We start from the raw sequence: 16616 nt of genomic DNA on the forward strand, positions 1-16616 counted from the left end.
GATGACTAAAGGCCATAAACTGTAAAGCCTGTAAACGAACCCTGGATGATAAAGTATCTGAACACATCAGCACAAAGTAAATAAGATTTTTAAGAGTGTCCTGTGCTAACATAGCTGTCAACATTGGGATTTGAAAATAAACATAATACATTTTCAGGGCCATATGTGAGTGAAATATAATCTTTACACACACTTTAAAGAGTTCTTGTCAGCTACAAATTTGAGATTGTTTTCTCAGCCGCTGCTCTTTGTAACTCAAGATAAACTTTTATTGACACATAAAGCAGAACAAGCCTGAGCTGATATTCTACTTCCGTGGTGCAGGCTCCAAAACAAACTAGCACATAATACAATTACGCAACATCAACTTGAGGCTTTTGCTGAGGGTCTGTGTGCAGCCGTGTTCACTCACTGAACAAAGTCTCAGCTATTTTACAAATACACCATTAACTGTGTCAGAAAATGTAAAGACCAAACAAATAAGAGCCTGTAAGAAAGCAGCAGCAACACTCCTCATAAGGTCCCACAGATTACACATTTTAGTGTCTCTGCATTAATGAATCAATGTTTTTAAATACATTAGCGTAGTAGTTCAAGTCAGGTGAAAAACATTAAATAGAACATAAGCAAGCAGCCAAAGTTAAAAACTCTTTTTACATCACCAAAACTGAGACATTTCAGACATAAAATTAACAATTAAATGAAGGAGTTTGTTCATTATTTCTCAGATTTGCTGACCTAAACTTTGTCTTTACCATCTCTGGTTATTCTGCAGCAGTAGTAGTAAATGGAGCCTTGAATGTTGATGGAAAAACTAATTTCTTCAGCTGTCCTTGTTGGAACAGCCTGTTAATAAACTCTAACCCTTCATTTAATTGTTAATCTGAAAATGTCTTTGTCTTGGTGACAAACATTGTTTTTAACTTTTGTACCATTTAAAGTTGTTTACTTGACTTGAAATTCTGGAAAAGTAGAAAAATGTTTTGAATGGCCTTTGTGGGATTTGCTTTGGATTATATTTCTGGCCTGCTGACCCCAAAGAGTCCTGCTGAACCCGAGGAGCTGGAATGACCAGCGAGTGGAGACCAGGAGGCTGGTTCTTTATGTTTAAATGGCTCCTAAACATTATTTTACAGTTACAGTTGAACTTTTACTGCTTGTTAAAATTTAATGTTTATCTTTTACTTAAGTGTCATCTTCAGATTTCTTGTTTTGTCCGACCAACAATTAAAACACTCTTATTACACTATTAAATAACCATCAAATACTGTAGATTGTGGCATTCATAGGCCAAAAGCCATCACAACAAGAAAATGGATAACCACACAGGCTAACTAATTCACTGATATACAAGCTTACATTTAAACAGCTCGCCTTGTTATCAAACTCGAACCATCAGTTAATATTTAGTTTTATCTGTGTTAGCAGCTATCAATACACAAACACTTTTTACTAAAAGGGACCGGGGCCAAACTCCCCTAAACAGATGAGAAAGTCTGAGCACATTGTTCAGTCTTCTCCAGAGCAGCCTTTACTGCCAGTTAACAATCTGAGGGGTCATCAGTCAGATGAACACCAAGCTTTATTTGGACATTAAGCCTTTCATTCACAAACACCTCAGAAGAAAAACCTTCTGATATTCCCTCTGTCACGTCACAGAACACCAACAGCAACTTCTAATGACATTTTCTCACATCCGATACAAATGGGCAAACTCAGAGCAGGACTGACTTCTCTTCCTCTTAACATATCAAGCATGTCCCACAAAACAAGCAACACGCAGCGCTGAATCAATCCGTCCACACACGTCCCTCACAGTGTCTTAATGTTGCAACATGTCTGCAGGGATAAAGAAAGAACCACATTGACAGTGCTACTAAAGGTGGGTGACCCGGGTAGGGTCGACAGGTTGGAGCTGTGTCTAGTACAGGTCACCCATTTATTTCAATTTCCTTATGCACAAAAGCAGAGCCACAATTACAAGGTGTGGTTGGTTACCATAAATATCTGAAAGTGACAACAGGGCCCTTTTCTGCTGCTGGAGGAAAGAGAGGTGTTCTGCTTTGTCCTGCCAGTCCAGCATTTATTTAAACAGAGAGTGATGGTAGGTGATGGGACCAGCCTTGATACTATCATCAGTCCTCAAACCCTGTCCAGGCTCACAGGGACTCAATTTCATTTTTATTTTACTTTAAACAGGTTTGAACAATGCATAGCTTTCCCTGGTGGCTCATTAAACAGAATTAAACCCAAGAAAGGCAGTAAAAGACTTGAAAGCCCCAGAGCCAGAGGAGATGATTTCTGACAGTAATGCTCACCAGGTTTCACACATAAGTATGCCTACATAACTAATGAGAACTACAGGCTGCATTAAAACAGAGTGACCTCTGCTGGTTGAGCTTTCACATAGCCAGAAGGCCTATAAATATGTTAGGAAACTAAAATATGTATTAAATAATATAAACTTAAATAAATAGGCTAACTTCTGTCCTAAGCTACATATAACATTAGTTCACTTGTCTTAATCTGAAGTTACAGGTCACCAATGGCCTTACAAATGTTCAATTCTCCCTAACAGCCAGAGTTATTTATTATTTTTTATTATTTATTTCAGTTAATTAAAGTGTTTTATTTCCACACCCAGATTTAGTTTAGTTTTATAACCTACGAAAAACGTTCTTTTACTTTAGTTTTAGTCTAAAATCACCCCTTTAACTACATGGTCCATGGGCTACTTTTATGTTGAAGGTTTTACCGGTTGCTTTCACTTCCATATAAAGGAATAGACCACGTGACTTCCATTTTTGGTTTATAACGAAAAATGAATTGACTGAAGTTCACAGACTCTCTTCATTCTTTCTTCAAAAAGAATTAAAAATAAAATGGCATCTTTTCTGATTTTTAGGAAGACTGTAGTTTAAAACTGTATTTAGATTAAACATAAACTATTTATACTTTTAGGAGAAAATCAGTCAATGACAATAATCTACTACTTGTTTTCTATTACTTTGTGTACTTGGTGTAAACTGCCAAAGAATAAAATATCTGTGGTGCTATAAATGTTGATAACTGAGTCTATAATCAGCATTTGAACTGATTAACTTATCAGATAACAGAGTGAGTTAATACATTATGGGAAATGTTGTTATTGTAAATTAGACTTTATATATATATATTTGCAATACATCTTCAGCTTTACTCACCTCAAATTCTTCTCAATGTTGTGTTAAAACATTCCCAAATAGTTATTCAGTCACATATTTATGTGGTAACAGCTTTTATTTATGCTGTAAATTTTGTCTTTGTTTTGAAATTAAACACTGTTTCACATGTAGACAAAGTGACCATGATTCAAATCAGATTTTAAAAAAACTAACTTTATTACTTCACAGCAGAGGGCAGGAGCTTTGAGAAACACTTCTAAAAAACAAAAATCTCAAAACGTGTCATAAAAAACTGAACATTGTGATGCACGGTTACAGTTTCAATCCCACTGGGAGCACCACCAATAAAACATTCACATAATCATGAAAGTGTTAATGTAGCAGCCTGTGTAGGACTTTTCTTTTCTAAAAATAAATCAGCATTGAAGATTTCCAGGTGCTCCAGGTTTTACTCATAAACACAAAAACTATGTACATACATGTATTTAACAGCCTATAGACACAACCATCATAAAATATTAAGCATTAGAAAGAAAAACATGTGAACAATACAGAAAAAAGAGAAAGCACTGTGATGGAAGAAAGGAGCTGTATGCAACTTTCACTGTTGCACTACAGCACCAGCACAAATGGCTGCTTCATGAAAAACAACTATTTTACCTCACGTCATCGTGAAGCACATTTCATTCGAACTGAACAGAAACAAAATAAAACTCACAAAATTCTTGTCTTTTCACTTTTCCAACAGTTACCAACTCTGGTTTGGTTAAAATAAATCCTAATTTCACGTCGTTAGATGAGAAAAGAAACATACAACTTCACAGCGAGGGGCTCACCTGCTCCAACATGCATCATTTCTGATGACTGAGACTTTTTTCTTTTACTGTAATTATATCTATAATATAAATACATACATATACACACACTATTAGACTACTGAATGACATTTCTGTTGTAGATACGGATGTTCTGAAGCATATACAAATATTAAATCTATAAATATAACGGTATACGTCACATTTGTGATTTTAAGGTTAATTATTAACAAACAAAATTGCTGGTGTGTGTTTCATAAAATTATTTGGCAAAGTTATTTTTCAAGCAGATCTCCTGACAGCGGCGCTGATGTTCAACTTGTAGAAGAGATTTCTCATCTCTCGACTGGAATAACGAAGCTCACGTTGAATCTGATGTTTCCCATCCAGTGGCCACTTTTCAAGGATTCATTCCTCTTCATGCTGACAGCATCATAACCTTGGGAAAATATTTCCATAATTTATGTGTGATTGAAGAACAGAACCACCGGGTGTAATATGAACAATGAGAACTGAACTTACTGCACAGTTCAGGCTGGACCCTGGAAATCTAGACGATATGCCTTACTGCCTCTTCTCACGCACACAGGTCTGAAATTACATTTAAAGTTCAGCACATGTGATATCTAGTTCTGCATGAGGCTACAAAAACACATAAATCTACCAGTTCAGACTCATCTTCCAGATTTATTATGTCATCGCAATCTGAAAATACAAGATGACATTTAAACTCCTTAAACAACTTCAGCAAATGATTCAAGCATTTTTGGAAATATGCTTCAATGTCAACTGTTGGTTAGCTTAGCGTAAAGACTGGAAACAGGGGGAAAGGGTGAGAAGCAGTCAGAGTTATATTATAATATATGATAATAATGTGCTATTTTTTGTTGATGCATGAACATGTAAACAGTATTTCAATGTTGTAACAGGTGGAGAAAGAGCTCTTTTTTATTACAATCTGTAAACCAGAGCATATTATTTTATGATTATATGTTGTGTACTGAAAAACTTAATTTGGCAAAGTCACATTCATGTAAATGTTGTGGAGTAAAATGTATAATATTACACTATAGAACATTGTGAAGTAGAAGTATTAAGTATCATAGGTAAGTAAGTTTCATAAATACTGAAGTATCTTATTATACTCTAATTTGCACCTAAAGTAAGTAAAGTATTTGAGTAAATTTATATTCAACCACTGCCTACCAGCGCCTCTAAAGCTGGTTGACTAATTAACACATCTCATTTAATTCAAAAGCTTGTTGTCGTGTTGCTGAGAGGTTGGATAAACTGTTTGTCAAGAAATACAGCACCATCATTTAACTCTTGTTGTAACATTGTTATTGTTTTCGACCCGATTAAACAAACAAGATACAACATGTTAATGTTAATCTGTGACCTTTAGAGGTGTATTTTTTTTACTTTGGACAGAGCCAGGCTAGCTGTTTCCCCCTGCTTCAAGTCTTTAATGCTAAGCTAAGCTAATCACCTTCCCACTCTAGCTGAGAAAGATATCGATCCTCTTACTTTGTGACTGAAGGCTCCAAGTTGAAGTCGACATCGAGCAGCTCTTGGGATTGATTGTGTTTCATCAGCAGATAGATGGCTGTTGGAAACTCCACCCAGCTGAAAGACAGTTTAAAGTGACCATAAGTTTTTCTGAAACAGTGAAATGCAGTGCAGCAGAGACACGAGTAGAGAAGAGACATGAAGTCAGGATACAGACTCAGTTATAGCACCAGAAGCTGCTGGTCACAGAGCAAGCAGAGCTGTAGCAACAAAACTCCTGAGAGGACTGAACTGATCCAGGATGTTTTACTGGAATTTATTATTTGTAAGAGGATGAATGAGCTGATTCTAAAACACAGAACATGGCACAAAACTGACTGAATGAAGCAGCTGCCTTCAAAAAAGTGACCTGAAATCAGTTAACAGGTGACTTAATGCATCAACTCTGCACCTATTTAAACCTATTTACTGTGATTGTTGGTGAATGTTCAGTGGACTGAGTTCAGTCTAAATGTTTCTCTCTGTGTCTGACCAGGTTTTGGAAAACGAGCCCCTCGTCTCGATGTAAAATGTAAATGATGAATCTCACTATGCAGGCAGGTGGTGACGGCCGAAACGTGGCACAGCGAGCCGCTCGCTGTTTCTGGAGCAGCTGGAGGCTGCAGACCCTCCTGTCTGCTCCACTGCAGTGTTTGCGTCCTCAGATTCGTCACAGAGCCTCATTTTGAGGCTCACGCCAACAAATCACCTGAATGACACAACACAAACAGAGGTGTGTCAGTAAATACAGACAGTACTGTGGTCCAGCGGTGGAGGAAGTATTCAGAGCCTTCATTTAAGTACAGGTAGCGATACTACAGTGTGAAAATCCTCCCTGCATTGAAAATGATACATCTCTAAAAATTAATATTAAGTATCAAAAATAAAAGTACCATAAGGCAGAAAATGGCCTTTAAGTGTTGTACTATTATATATCCTGTTATGGGATTATTATTTATGATGCATTTATGTGAAAACAGTATGTTACTATTGTAGTTTGTCAAAGTGGAGCCAATTTTATCAATTTTATTTAATGTTGGGTAGTTCAATCTATAACAAGGCCTCATATTTTATGAGATTATCATGTTTTCAAGAACTTCTACCTCAAATTTGTAGTGAATATTTAATTGACATGGTGCCAGCAGGGTAGCAGGAACACAGGGGTAGGACACAAATGCAGACGTCAGAGGTGGTTCTGCTCAGTGATTTAAACAAACAAGAGCAATCCAACACAAGCAAAGTAATGCAGTAAGGAGCAGGCAGGCATCCAAAGTCCAAAACGCAAAAAGACCAAATCCAGGTAGGGCCGATTATTGCAGGACAGGGGAGAGAGCAGAGCAGGGAAGCAGGATGACAGGTGATGTGGAAAGGAGGGAAAGTCTGAGGCTATCTGGTGGACGGATGTAAAATGAAAGGGGCTGAGGAATCAGGAAAGAGGCTGAAGAGGAGAAACAGGGAGGCCCTGACATTTAATAACCTCACATTTCAAACAATGCCAAAGACTCTTAAAAAGAGCACAAAAAATCTGTTCTGCACGTCCATCAACAGATTGTAAAAAGCATCAAAACATGTATTTGCATTTGATCCCTGCAGCACATTAGACACAAGTCATTATATGGTGCTTCATGTAATGACAACCAGCCAGCAGCTCTACAACACAGTAATCACACACAGGAGTAAGCATCACATACACAGCCTGTTGGTGTCTATACTGGTCCTGTAACAAAGTTAAACAGTTTAAGTTTCCTGCTTTATAGTCAAATATATCGTCAGGTAAATACAAAGCAAACAGGTAACAATCAGAGTTTCTTCTTAGAGAAAATAAATTCTAATGAAATTAAATTAAATCTATGGACACAAACTACCTACAGGTTGATTTAAGTTTGTTCAAACAGATTATTTGTGCGATCTTCAGCCATAGTAACAAGTAGCAGGTCATAAAAACTTAGTTTGTTGTATTTATCAGTACTCTTGATCATCTCCGCAGAATCGCAGCAGCAACAACATGCGCAGGTTGCAGCAAAAATGCAGCTCTGGGTTAATGTCTTCAATATAACAGCCACTATATCTACATCTTAAAGACTTGGAGGTGATTTCATGTGTTATTTTTTTTATATATTTCACATTTAAGCCTTTATTCCAGGAGGGAAAATGTCAATCAATGCAGTTTTTAAAAACAGCCCTTTTTTTTGTAGTTGATTAAAAAAAATTGAAGTTGAGAGTAGATGCATGTAGATTAATCCTCCTTTACAAATTGTTGCTTCAAGGCTGCAGCATTTGTTCTACGATTGTTCACTGCCAAACGTTGAACCTTGGCCTCTAGTATCTAAAAATAATAATGTCAGAGGAATTTCATTTCCTGACGCAGGATATCGTCATATAAACGCAGCACACAGAACACATTAACGGAACAAAGATTAATGCTCAAAGAATTCAACGAGAAATAGAAATGAACCTTAGTCACATTCCTTCCTTCTGCTGTCATTCATCCATCATCTTATCTGAATCAAAAGCTTCCTGTTTATCCTGCTCTAGCATTTCAAGTGCACACCAGATAGTTTCAACTCCAAAACATCTTGTGCCCACCAGATATTTTCCAGTGTGCACAGAAAACATCAGGAGCTCAGGCGCTCTGAATCACAGAAGTCTCTTCGTCTCTTTCATGGCAGAAGACTAGAGCAGGGTTTAAATCAGACAAGATGTGTAACTTTGGTATCAAATTGTACTTTTAAATATATTTTCTATATTGTATTTAACTTGGATTAAATCAGATCGCCACCCCTCCAGTAACTCTATCTCCTCACTTATATACTACTAACTTGCAAAAGAGTATCAGTAAAATGTTCAATGACAAATAATTGTTTTTAACTTGTTTTGCCTACAATCTTCATGACACAATATCTGCTTGTAGCAAAGAAACTCCTGTAATGGGATTATGAAAGTGTTTTGCACAAATCTGTAACTGAGTGTAACTGTAATGCTGAAGTTTTATTGCATGCATGAATTAGTTTAGCAAAAAAAAAGAAAAGTATGCAACAGGTGCAGCAGCTTCTCAGAAAATGTTTATGAACTAATCAATTCATGCCTGAATTCTGTCAAACAGTATCATTAAAATAAAATTAAAACATTGTTGATGAATGAATGCTTTTAACCTTAAAATACAAGACGTTTCCTCTGGTGGCAGGACTGTTTGTGTGCCCTCCATCCTCTCCAACCATCTACAGTAATGCAGCACTTTCTTTAAGGAAACAAACATCTCCACGTAAAGTAAAAAAGTCAGCGATGTCCCTCAACAGAATTGACATAACATACATTAGTGCTGTATAAATGTCATTTCAAGGAGACAGGGTTGCTGCAAGACTACTGCCCTGCAAGCTTCAGCTGATATTGTCTATGAAGATTCTCAGTCATCCAGGTCATAGTTATCCAACGAAGGTTAAAGTCAAGGGCAACTGGACTTGGGTTCAGCTGATATTGTGCTTTAGTGACTTAAAAAATGTGCAATTCATAACAATTTTAAAACCCAACAGACGTGCAGTGAATCTGGAGCATCTGGCCGGTTTGCCTGCTCAGCCTTGGTACCGTCCTAACAACATGCATTTACTCCAAAAGACACAGCTGTGATGTTTCTCTCTCAGAGTGAACTGATCACACACAGAACACACAGAACAACACAGGTGTCATCAACACTTACCCTCTGCTGCAGTCTGGACTTCAGCTTCTCCTCAGTTATCGCACACTGAAATCAGAGAGCGACGACGCCTCAGCCTTTTGTTCTTTTCTGCTCGACTGGGAAAAAACTGGTTCTTTGCTCCTTGACATTTTTTTGATCGGTTGCCATATCTGCTCCACCTTTATGCTGCACCTACACAACACCTGCAGGTGGAAGAATTTCAGTCTGACTGGAGAACAGCCAAGTCTCCTCCTCTGGTTAAAAATCATTTGTGCCATGGGTTAAAAATAAAGGCTGATTTTCATATTTTCACTTCAGCATCATACTGTCGGAACAAAAGGAGGGAAATAATATGTGTCACACATTTTTTTGGGCACATCTTTCGTAAAAGGCATAGTTTATATACATATAGAGGATTTACCTCTGTAAAGTATATGATAAAGATTCCCGATAATAAACCATTTGTAAGAACAATTTCTGGGTTGCAGTGTTGCAACAAGTCTGAAGTTCAATAGGACAACAACTGCAGAACTTTGTGGATCAAAATCCATTTACTAAAAAAAACATTAACATGAACTGCAGGCTTCATGAGCCAACAAACCTTCATTAGTTACTAACCAACAATCTCTTCCTAATGAGCCATAATATCCGCTGTTATAAATGTTTTGTCAGGTCATTCATAAAGGCTTCTGTGCTCCTGCAGTTGTAAATCAATTAAACATAAAGTTGTTGATACATTTTGGTTCAGATGTTCTGCATCTGTTTAACAGAAAGTCAAAATGACGTCCTGATAAATTAAAGGAATTGTTCAAACATTTTGGAAAATACACTTTTTGGCTTTCATGCCGAGACTTGAGTGACGGAGTCAGAACTGGAGTCGGAACATGGTAAGCCTAGCTTAGCATAAAGACAAGGTGCCGGGGAAAATAGCAAGCCTGTCTGTCATCAGGATGTTTTAATGTGTCAATGTTACGGCCACCAGCCGTGCAGCTGTGTGTTATGTTACGCAGGATGTGCAAACCCTTGCCGAGGATTGGTGCAGCGTCTGGCAACCTCCTCCAGCCATCTACTGCCTTCCAGATCATCCCCTGTTTACAGTGGGTACGGAAAGTATTCAGACCCCTTTAAATTTTTCACTCTTTGTTTCATTGCAGCCATTTTCCAAAAATCAAAAAAGTTCATTTTATTTCTCAGTAATGTACACTCAGCACCCCATCTTGACAGAAAAAAACAGAAATGTAGAAATTTTTGCAAATTTATTAAAAAAGAAAAACTGAAATATCACATGGTCATAAGTATTCAGACCCTTTGCCGTGACACTCATATTTAACTCAGGTGCTGTCTATTTCTTCTGATCATCCTTGAGATGGTTCTACACCTTCATTTGAGTCCAGCTGTGTTTGATTATACTGATTGGACTTGATTAGGAAAGCCACACACCTGTCTATATAAGACCTTACAGCTCACAGTGCATGTCAGAGCAAATGAGAATCATGAGGTCAAAGGAACTTGCCTGAAGAGCTCAGAGACAGAATTGTGGCAAAGCACAGATCTGGCCAAGGTTACAAAAAAATTTCTGCTGCACTTAAGGTTCCTAAGAGCACAGTGGCCTCCATAATCCTCAAATGGAAGACGTTTGGGACGACCAGAACCCTTCCTAGAGCTGGCCGTCCGGCCAAACTGAGCTATCGGGGGAGAAGAGCCTTGGTGAGAGAGGTAAAGAAGAACCCAAAGGTCACTGTGGCTGAGCTCCAGAGATGCAGTCGGGAGATGGGAGAAAGTTGTAGTAAGTCAACCATCACTGCAGCAATCCACCAGTCGGGGCTTTATGGCAGAGTGGCCCGACGGAAGCCTCTCCTCAGTGCAAGACACATGAAAGCCCGCATGGAGTTTGCTAAAAAACACCTGAAGGACTCCAAGATGGTGATAAATAAGATCCTCTGGTCTGATGAGACCAAGATAGAACTTTTTGGCCTTAATTCTAAGCGGTATGTGTGGAGAAAACCAGGCACTGCTCATCACCTGTCCAATACAGTCTCAACAGTGAAGCATGGTGGTGGCAGCATCATGCTGTGGGGGTGATTTTCAGCTGCAGGGACAGGACGACTGGTTGCAATTGAAGAAAACCTCGTCCAGAGTGCTCTGGACCTCAGACTGGGCCGAAGGTTTACCTTCCAACAAGACAATGACCCTAAGCACACAGCTAAAATAACGAAGGAGTGGCTTCACAACAACTCCGTGGCTGTTCTTGAATGGCCCAGCCAGAGCCCTGACTTAAACCCAATTGAGCATCTCTGGAGAGACCTGAAAATGGCTGTCCACCAACGTTCACCATCCAACCTGACAGAACTGGAGAGGATCTGCAAGGAGGAATGGCAGAGGATACCCAAATCCAGATGTGAAAAACTTGTTGCATCTTTCCCAAAACGACTCATGGCTGTATTAGATCAAAAGGGTGCTTCTACTAAATACTGAGCAAAGGGTCTGAATACTTATGACCATGTGATATTTCAGTTTTTCTTTTTTAATAAATTTGCAAAAATTTCTACATTTCTGTGTTTTTTCTGTCAAGATGGGGTGCTGAGTGTACATTACTGAGAAATAAAATGAACTTTTTTGATTTTTGGAAAATGGCTGCAATGAAACAAAGAGTGAAAAATTTAAAGGGGTCTGAATACTTTCCGTACCCACTGTAAATAGCTGCCTACCTGTGTGAACTTGGCAGTTGTGATTTTCCACTTGATCAACTCGCCTTGTTCGTATTGTGCTCTATAGTAGTATTTGTGTTAACTGCTGTAGAAGCGTTATTTCAAGTGATAAGTGTTAGTTCTTAGTGTCAGTGTGTTACCTTTACTGGGAATTGTGTTAAGGAAGCAGGGCAAGTACTTTAGTGGGGGATTACTGATATCAATCAGACACCTGCAGTTAAGTTTGTTAGACACACTAGGCTTAGAGGGTGCTGCTCACTTTGTATTTTGTATGTTTGTTTTCTGAACAAGTCAGAGTTTTGTTTAGTTTGATTTTGGAGTAGCAAGTGGCTCTCTCTCAGCTGGAGAGACCTCTAAGTTATATTTGTTTCTTTGATTTAAGCAGCATCCACCAGCCCTTTTCCATTCTGTTTGTAAACCCTGTCAACAATAAACAACTTACACCTTTACCAAAAACATACTGGTTCATGTTGCTTCCCTTTCCCCACGAGCTGGGTCGTAACAGTTAAATACTTTGGTTTAAGATCAAAAAAACTGCAGAATCAGAAGGAGCTTTATTGCCAAATAGTGTTTTACACATACAAGGAATTTGCTTTGGTGATGAGGTGCTACACGTAGACAAACATACAGTTGACATTAATAAATGTAGAAATTAGACAGATTTTAGACAGAAGATTAGACAATGCAAGTTATATAAGAATAATAAAAAGAACAGAGAAAAATAATGCAACTATTTGCAGAGAAAGAACAACATCGCAGATATTTACACTTGCATTATTCCGGGTTTGTGTTGTGCAGATGTGCTGCAACATAACAGAGTATTGCATTTAAATTGACAACATTAAAATATACACCAAAGATTTAAAATTAACAGCAAATATGTGCAATGTGCCAGGTTTGTGCATGATATGAAATGAAATATTTACATGTGCAGGGACATTTGTATTATTTGCAAGGGGGGAGTATCAGTGGGGGACCCGGGCCTTGTTGATGAGGCTGCAGACGGTGGCGAGAGGTTTTGGTCCTGATGGACCGCAGCCTCCTGCCAGAGGGGAGAATCTGAAACAGTTTGTGTCCGGGGTGGGAGGGATCAGCTGCAATCTTTCCTGCTCGCCTCAGAGTCCTGGAGGCGTGCAGGTCCTGAAGAGAAGGAAGATTGCAGCCAATCACCTTCACTGCAGAGCGAATGATGCGCTGCAGCCTGCCCTTGTCCCTGGCGGTGTCAGCAGCGTACCAGATGGTGATGGAGGAGGTGAGGATGGACTCAATGATGGCGGTGTAGAAGTGCATCATCATCGTCTTTGGCAGGCTGAACTTCTTCAGCTGCCGCAGGAAGTACATCCTCTGCTGGGCCTCCTTGGTGAGGGAGGTGATGTTCAGCTCCCACTCGAGGTCCTGGGAGGTGATGGTGCCCAGGAAGCGGAAGGAGTCCACAGTGGTGACCGGGGAGTCACACAGGATGATGGGGGAGGGTGGGGCTGGGCTCTTTCTAAAATCCACAACCATCTCCACTGTCTTCAGAGCGTTGAGCTCCAGACTGTTCTGGCTGCACCAGGTCACCAGATGGTCAGTCTTCCACCTGTAGGTGTCAATGAGGTGAGGTGGTGTCATCCGCAAACTTCAGGACGTTGACGGACTGGTGACTGAAGGTGAAGCTGCTGGTGTACAGGAAGAAGAGCAGAGGGGAAAGAACGCAGCCCTGAGGGGAACTGATGGTCCTGGAATCAGAGACATGTTTTCCCAGCTTCACTTGCTGCTTCCTGTCGGTCAGGAAGTCTGTGATCCACCTGCAGGTGGAGTCAGGCACGCTCAGCTGGCAGAGCTTGTCCTGCAGCAGGGCCGGGATGATGGTGTTAAAAGCTGAGCTGAAGTCCACAAACAGGATCCTGGCGTAGGTTCCTGGGGAGTCCAGGTGCTGGAGGATGTAGTGAAGGGCCATGTTTACTGCATCGTCTACAGACCTGTTGGCTCTGTAGGCGGGAATGGGTCTGTAATGGATTAAAGGTGGGACAACACAAGGCGCTCAAAAGACCACAGAGGTCAGGGCGACGGGTCTGAAGTCGTTTTTTAAAAATATAATATAATAATAATAATCTTTATTTGTCGAGCACTTTTCAAAAACAAGTTACAAGTGCTTTAACAAGTGTAAAGACAATAATACCCAAAAAACAACAATACAAGATAATAGCAAGAAAACATTGAAAAGACTAAAATACACGTTTAAAATAAATATAAAATGAGTAAAATAGAATAAAATAAAAGGGATAAAATGAAGTCAAATAAGATCGGGAAAGGCTCTCCTATAAAAGTATGTTTTAAGAAGGGACTTAAAAGAGTTCACTGACTCAGCTGACCTGATTTCCTCGGGCAGGCTGTTCCAGAGCCTCGGGGCCCTGACAGCAAACGCTCTGTCCCCTTTAGTTTTCAGTCGAGACTCTGGAACAGACAACAGACCTCTGCCCGAGGATCTCAAGGTACGTGCTGGTGCGTATGGGCCTAAAAGGTCAGAAATATAACAAGGCGAGAGGCCATGAAGAGCTTTAAAAGTGATCAATAGAATTTTAAAGTCAATTCTAAAACATACTGGGAGCCAGTGTAATGAAGCTAAAATAGGAGTAATGTGGTCATATTTCTTTGTTCTGGTTAAAAGACTTAACTTAACTGGACAGAACAAAGAGACATAGTTTACATACACGCAAAACTTCCTTTTTTAGTTTAGTCCTGTGATCCTTGGTTTGACAACAATGACACGATGCCTCAGGTACTTTATGTTTAATGCTAATTAGCAAATGTTAGCATGCTACCATGCTAAACTAAGATGGTGAACATGGTAAACAATCTACCTGCTAAAAATGTTGGTATTGTCATTGTGTTCGCCTGTTGATTTTAGCATTTAGCTCAAAGCATCGCTGTGCCTCAGTACAGACTCACAGAGTCGCTAGTGTGACTGTAGACGCACTAGCAACAAGACGCAACATGTTAAGCTTTAGATGTGTTGGTAGGTGTATTTTTGAACTTTGAACATTTGCTGTTTCCCACTGCGTCCAGGCTTTAAGCTAAGCTAACAGCCTCTGACTCCAGCTCTGTACTTAACACACAGACAAGAGAGTGAGATCAGTTTTCTTATCTCACTCTTAGCAAGAGTTGTTGAACTTCAAAGATATTGTTATGGCAGAAAATTGTGTCCTCTTACATTTAATCTTTTATTTATGTTCTTTTACTATTATTATTATGTATTGTGTTTTTATCCTTAACCTTTCCTCTTCTATACTATACCTATGTTAGTCTGTCCACATTTACTACGGTTTAGGTCAGAGCTGTGAGATTGTTTTTGGTGCTTTAACTCTCTTGTTGTTCCTCCCCTGGAATGTTCTTCAAGGCCGAGAGAGGATCTCTGTTCCCCAAAACATAGAAACCTAGACTGTGTAAATGATGATGCATCCCTTTGCTCTGGGCCAGACGTTAGTGACTGTCTTAGGAGACAGAACCTGTGGTCCAGCTGATTTGTGTTGTAGAACTACTCTGTTTATTCTCTTTTGTTAAATAAATTCAGTTTGTTGTAACTCAATTATTTGCTCAGCCCCTCACCAGGAATATAATTTCCCCGACAGATATAAAAAGATGAACAAAGTTATGCTGGAGGAGGTGCAGGATAAATTGCATTAAAGTGGTTTAATCAGTTGTCCATTAGACCAGAGATTTGACCCAACTGGAACTTCTCTTTAATGCATGCATTCAGAGCTGCTATGACTTCTGACTGACTCTCTGATCAGATAAGAAGAAAGTCCTCTAACGGTAAAAATAACTTTTGCTCATATTTGCTGAAACTGTCACTATCCGTACACTACTGCTCCTAACCCCTTTGAGAGCCTAAGTCCTCTGGGCCAGTAGATGATGTGATTAAAGGACCAGGAGTCGTTGGATAAAACACATCTGTGCGTGGGACACAGCTAAGCTACCTAGCTAGTAGCAAGCAAGCAATGAACATTAGCTTAGCATTACAGCGCTAACATGTTAGAGACGAGCTCATTGAGCGGATTTCACCCAAATCTAAATATTACTGTTTTATGACAAACTGCAACTTTCTTGATGTTTTAAATTGATAAACATCATGTGTGTAATTCAGAGCACAATTCAAATGGGATAAAAAGAAATGTGTTATCTCTCCGTTGACTAGCGTAAATATTTTTCCCAAAACTGCTCCAGTACGTTACTTGAAACCACAAAAACATTGTTAGTACTGAGAGACTTGGGTTTAGTTTGAATGAAATGTTTCATGACGATGAGAGGTAAAATTACTGTTTTCCTCAATGGAGTCTGGTGAGCTGTAGCAGACGTGTGTTTTGTTGAGATGCTGGTGCTGTAGTGCTGCAGTGAATGTCTCATACAGCTCCTTCAATTCATTTTCTACAGAAGAAAGGATGGTGTGCATCAGTGCTTTCTCTTTTTTCTGTATTGTTCTCATTTTATTATCATAGCTGTCTCGTTATAGTCAGGCTGCTACATTTACACGCCGTTTGCATGCTTATATGAATGTTTTATTGGTGGTGCTCCCAGTGGGATTGAAACTTTGACCGTGCATCACAGCATTGTTCCGTTTTACGACACGTTTTAAATGTTTGTCTCTTAGGAAGTGTGTTTCTTGAAGCTCCTGCTCTCTGCTGTTAGGTAATAAAGTTTTTAAAATCTGATTTGAGTGACTTTGTCT

At 39.3% G+C, this 16616-nt stretch overlaps 1 long non-coding RNA gene across 1 annotated transcript; it reads right to left on the reverse strand.

Annotated features, from left to right (window-relative positions):
* Window positions 1-3356: 3356 nt before the first annotated feature.
* Window positions 3357-8613, reverse strand: LOC119896483. The gene is made up of 4 exons (XR_005443231.1): window positions 6078-8613; window positions 5507-5605; window positions 4502-4570; window positions 3357-4418 (listed from the first exon to the last, which is right to left on the reverse strand). It is a non-coding gene; the product is annotated as an uncharacterized LOC119896483 (long non-coding RNA).
* Window positions 8614-16616: the final 8003 nt, after the last annotated feature.

This window comes from Micropterus salmoides, unplaced genomic scaffold, assembly GCF_014851395.1.
Source record: "Micropterus salmoides isolate LMB-PRFRI ecotype aquatic unplaced genomic scaffold, ASM1485139v1 Ms_hic_scaffold_1, whole genome shotgun sequence".
Taxonomy (NCBI): Eukaryota; Metazoa; Chordata; class Actinopteri; order Centrarchiformes; family Centrarchidae; genus Micropterus; species Micropterus salmoides.